The sequence below is a fragment of the Nerophis lumbriciformis genome, linkage group LG27 (assembly GCF_033978685.3).
Source record: "Nerophis lumbriciformis linkage group LG27, RoL_Nlum_v2.1, whole genome shotgun sequence".
NCBI classification, from domain to species: domain Eukaryota; kingdom Metazoa; phylum Chordata; class Actinopteri; order Syngnathiformes; family Syngnathidae; genus Nerophis; species Nerophis lumbriciformis.
The window spans coordinates 12501-18477 of NC_084574.2; positions in this window are offsets into that span (position 1 = coordinate 12501).

Genomic DNA, 5977 nt, shown 5'->3' on the forward strand with positions numbered 1-5977 from the left:
CCTAACCCTAACCCTAACCCTAACCCTAACCCTAACCCTAACCCTAACCCTAACCCTAACCCTAACCCTAACCCTAACCCTAACCCTAACCCTAACCCTAACCCTAACCCTAACCCTAACCCTAACCCTAACCCTAACCCTAACCCTAACCCTAACCCTAACCCTAACCCTAACCCTAACCCTAACCCTAACCCTAACCCTAACCCTAACCCTAACCCTAACCCTAACCCTAACCCTAACCCTAACCCTAACCCTAACCCTAACCCTAACCCTAACCCTAACCCTAACCCTAACCCTAACCCTAACCCTAACCCTAACCCTAACCCTAACCCTAACCCTAACCCTAACCCTAACCCTAACCCTAACCCTAACCCTAACCCTAACCCTAACCCTAACCCTAACCCTAACCCTAACCCTAACCCTAACCCTAACCCTAACCCTAACCCTAACCCTAACCCTAACCCTAACCCTAACCCTAACCCTAACCCTAACCCTAACCCTAACCCTAACCCTAACCCTAACCCTAACCCTAACCCTAACCCTAACCCTAACCCTAACCCTAACCCTAACCCTAACCCTAACCCTAACCCTAACCCTAACCCTAACCCTAACCCTAACCCTAACCCTAACCCTAACCCTAACCCTAACCCTAACCCTAACCCTAACCCTAACCCTAACCCTAACCCTAACCCTAACCCTAACCCTAACCCTAACCCTAACCCTAACCCTAACCCTAACCCTAACCCTAACCCTAACCCTAACCCTAACCCTAACCCTAACCCTAACCCTAACCCTAACCCTAACCCTAACCCTAACCCTAACCCTAACCCTAACCCTAACCCTAACCCTAACCCTAACCCTAACCCTAACCCTAACCCTAACCCTAACCCTAACCCTAACCCTAACCCTAACCCTAACCCTAACCCTAACCCTAACCCTAACCCTAACCCTAACCCTAACCCTAACCCTAACCCTAACCCTAACCCTAACCCTAACCCTAACCCTAACCCTAACCCTAACCCTAACCCTAACCCTAACCCTAACCCTAACCCTAACCCTAACCCTAACCCTAACCCTAACCCTAACCCTAACCCTAACCCTAACCCTAACCCTAACCCTAACCCTAACCCTAACCCTAACCCTAACCCTAACCCTAACCCTAACCCTAACCCTAACCCTAACCCTAACCCTAACCCTAACCCTAACCCTAACCCTAACCCTAACCCTAACCCTAACCCTAACCCTAACCCTAACCCTAACCCTAACCCTAACCCTAACCCTAACCCTAACCCTAACCCTAACCCTAACCCTAACCCTAACCCTAACCCTAACCCTAACCCTAACCCTAACCCTAACCCTAACCCTAACCCTAACCCTAACCCTAACCCTAACCCTAACCCTAACCCTAACCCTAACCCTAACCCTAACCCTAACCCTAACCCTAACCCTAACCCTAACCCTAACCCTAACCCTAACCCTAACCCTAACCCTAACCCTAACCCTAACCCTAACCCTAACCCTAACCCTAACCCTAACCCTAACCCTAACCCTAACCCTAACCCTAACCCTAACCCTAACCCTAACCCTAACCCTAACCCTAACCCTAACCCTAACCCTAACCCTAACCCTAACCCTAACCCTAACCCTAACCCTAACCCTAACCCTAACCCTAACCCTAACCCTAACCCTAACCCTAACCCTAACCCTAACCCTAACCCTAACCCTAACCCTAACCCTAACCCTAACCCTAACCCTAACCCTAACCCTAACCCTAACCCTAACCCTAACCCTAACCCTAACCCTAACCCTAACCCTAACCCTAACCCTAACCCTAACCCTAACCCTAACCCTAACCCTAACCCTAACCCTAACCCTAACCCTAACCCTAACCCTAACCCTAACCCTAACCCTAACCCTAACCCTAACCCTAACCCTAACCCTAACCCTAACCCTAACCCTAACCCTAACCCTAACCCTAACCCTAACCCTAACCCTAACCCTAACCCTAACCCTAACCCTAACCCTAACCCTAACCCTAACCCTAACCCTAACCCTAACCCTAACCCTAACCCTAACCCTAACCCTAACCCTAACCCTAACCCTAACCCTAACCCTAACCCTAACCCTAACCCTAACCCTAACCCTAACCCTAACCCTAACCCTAACCCTAACCCTAACCCTAACCCTAACCCTAACCCTAACCCTAACCCTAACCCTAACCCTAACCCTAACCCTAACCCTAACCCTAACCCTAACCCTAACCCTAACCCTAACCCTAACCCTAACCCTAACCCTAACCCTAACCCTAACCCTAACCCTAACCCTAACCCTAACCCTAACCCTAACCCTAACCCTAACCCTAACCCTAACCCTAACCCTAACCCTAACCCTAACCCTAACCCTAACCCTAACCCTAACCCTAACCCTAACCCTAACCCTAACCCTAACCCTAACCCTAACCCTAACCCTAACCCTAACCCTAACCCTAACCCTAACCCTAACCCTAACCCTAACCCTAACCCTAACCCTAACCCTAACCCTAACCCTAACCCTAACCCTAACCCTAACCCTAACCCTAACCCTAACCCTAACCCTAACCCTAACCCTAACCCTAACCCTAACCCTAACCCTAACCCTAACCCTAACCCTAACCCTAACCCTAACCCTAACCCTAACCCTAACCCTAACCCTAACCCTAACCCTAACCCTAACCCTAACCCTAACCCTAACCCTAACCCTAACCCTAACCCTAACCCTAACCCTAACCCTAACCCTAACCCTAACCCTAACCCTAACCCTAACCCTAACCCTAACCCTAACCCTAACCCTAACCCTAACCCTAACCCTAACCCTAACCCTAACCCTAACCCTAACCCTAACCCTAACCCTAACCCTAACCCTAACCCTAACCCTAACCCTAACCCTAACCCTAACCCTAACCCTAACCCTAACCCTAACCCTAACCCTAACCCTAACCCTAACCCTAACCCTAACCCTAACCCTAACCCTAACCCTAACCCTAACCCTAACCCTAACCCTAACCCTAACCCTAACCCTAACCCTAACCCTAACCCTAACCCTAACCCTAACCCTAACCCTAACCCTAACCCTAACCCTAACCCTAACCCTAACCCTAACCCTAACCCTAACCCTAACCCTAACCCTAACCCTAACCCTAACCCTAACCCTAACCCTAACCCTAACCCTAACCCTAACCCTAACCCTAACCCTAACCCTAACCCTAACCCTAACCCTAACCCTAACCCTAACCCTAACCCTAACCCTAACCCTAACCCTAACCCTAACCCTAACCCTAACCCTAACCCTAACCCTAACCCTAACCCTAACCCTAACCCTAACCCTAACCCTAACCCTAACCCTAACCCTAACCCTAACCCTAACCCTAACCCTAACCCTAACCCTAACCCTAACCCTAACCCTAACCCTAACCCTAACCCTAACCCTAACCCTAACCCTAACCCTAACCCTAACCCTAACCCTAACCCTAACCCTAACCCTAACCCTAACCCTAACCCTAACCCTAACCCTAACCCTAACCCTAACCCTAACCCTAACCCTAACCCTAACCCTAACCCTAACCCTAACCCTAACCCTAACCCTAACCCTAACCCTAACCCTAACCCTAACCCTAACCCTAACCCTAACCCTAACCCTAACCCTAACCCTAACCCTAACCCTAACCCTAACCCTAACCCTAACCCTAACCCTAACCCTAACCCTAACCCTAACCCTAACCCTAACCCTAACCCTAACCCTAACCCTAACCCTAACCCTAACCCTAACCCTAACCCTAACCCTAACCCTAACCCTAACCCTAACCCTAACCCTAACCCTAACCCTAACCCTAACCCTAACCCTAACCCTAACCCTAACCCTAACCCTAACCCTAACCCTAACCCTAACCCTAACCCTAACCCTAACCCTAACCCTAACCCTAACCCTAACCCTAACCCTAACCCTAACCCTAACCCTAACCCTAACCCTAACCCTAACCCTAACCCTAACCCTAACCCTAACCCTAACCCTAACCCTAACCCTAACCCTAACCCTAACCCTAACCCTAACCCTAACCCTAACCCTAACCCTAACCCTAACCCTAACCCTAACCCTAACCCTAACCCTAACCCTAACCCTAACCCTAACCCTAACCCTAACCCTAACCCTAACCCTAACCCTAACCCTAACCCTAACCCTAACCCTAACCCTAACCCTAACCCTAACCCTAACCCTAACCCTAACCCTAACCCTAACCCTAACCCTAACCCTAACCCTAACCCTAACCCTAACCCTAACCCTAACCCTAACCCTAACCCTAACCCTAACCCTAACCCTAACCCTAACCCTAACCCTAACCCTAACCCTAACCCTAACCCTAACCCTAACCCTAACCCTAACCCTAACCCTAACCCTAACCCTAACCCTAACCCTAACCCTAACCCTAACCCTAACCCTAACCCTAACCCTAACCCTAACCCTAACCCTAACCCTAACCCTAACCCTAACCCTAACCCTAACCCTAACCCTAACCCTAACCCTAACCCTAACCCTAACCCTAACCCTAACCCTAACCCTAACCCTAACCCTAACCCTAACCCTAACCCTAACCCTAACCCTAACCCTAACCCTAACCCTAACCCTAACCCTAACCCTAACCCTAACCCTAACCCTAACCCTAACCCTAACCCTAACCCTAACCCTAACCCTAACCCTAACCCTAACCCTAACCCTAACCCTAACCCTAACCCTAACCCTAACCCTAACCCTAACCCTAACCCTAACCCTAACCCTAACCCTAACCCTAACCCTAACCCTAACCCTAACCCTAACCCTAACCCTAACCCTAACCCTAACCCTAACCCTAACCCTAACCCTAACCCTAACCCTAACCCTAACCCTAACCCTAACCCTAACCCTAACCCTAACCCTAACCCTAACCCTAACCCTAACCCTAACCCTAACCCTAACCCTAACCCTAACCCTAACCCTAACCCTAACCCTAACCCTAACCCTAACCCTAACCCTAACCCTAACCCTAACCCTAACCCTAACCCTAACCCTAACCCTAACCCTAACCCTAACCCTAACCCTAACCCTAACCCTAACCCTAACCCTAACCCTAACCCTAACCCTAACCCTAACCCTAACCCTAACCCTAACCCTAACCCTAACCCTAACCCTAACCCTAACCCTAACCCTAACCCTAACCCTAACCCTAACCCTAACCCTAACCCTAACCCTAACCCTAACCCTAACCCTAACCCTAACCCTAACCCTAACCCTAACCCTAACCCTAACCCTAACCCTAACCCTAACCCTAACCCTAACCCTAACCCTAACCCTAACCCTAACCCTAACCCTAACCCTAACCCTAACCCTAACCCTAACCCTAACCCTAACCCTAACCCTAACCCTAACCCTAACCCTAACCCTAACCCTAACCCTAACCCTAACCCTAACCCTAACCCTAACCCTAACCCTAACCCTAACCCTAACCCTAACCCTAACCCTAACCCTAACCCTAACCCTAACCCTAACCCTAACCCTAACCCTAACCCTAACCCTAACCCTAACCCTAACCCTAACCCTAACCCTAACCCTAACCCTAACCCTAACCCTAACCCTAACCCTAACCCTAACCCTAACCCTAACCCTAACCCTAACCCTAACCCTAACCCTAACCCTAACCCTAACCCTAACCCTAACCCTAACCCTAACCCTAACCCTAACCCTAACCCTAACCCTAACCCTAACCCTAACCCTAACCCTAACCCTAACCCTAACCCTAACCCTAACCCTAACCCTAACCCTAACCCTAACCCTAACCCTAACCCTAACCCTAACCCTAACCCTAACCCTAACCCTAACCCTAACCCTAACCCTAACCCTAACCCTAACCCTAACCCTAACCCTAACCCTAACCCTAACCCTAACCCTAACCCTAACCCTAACCCTAACC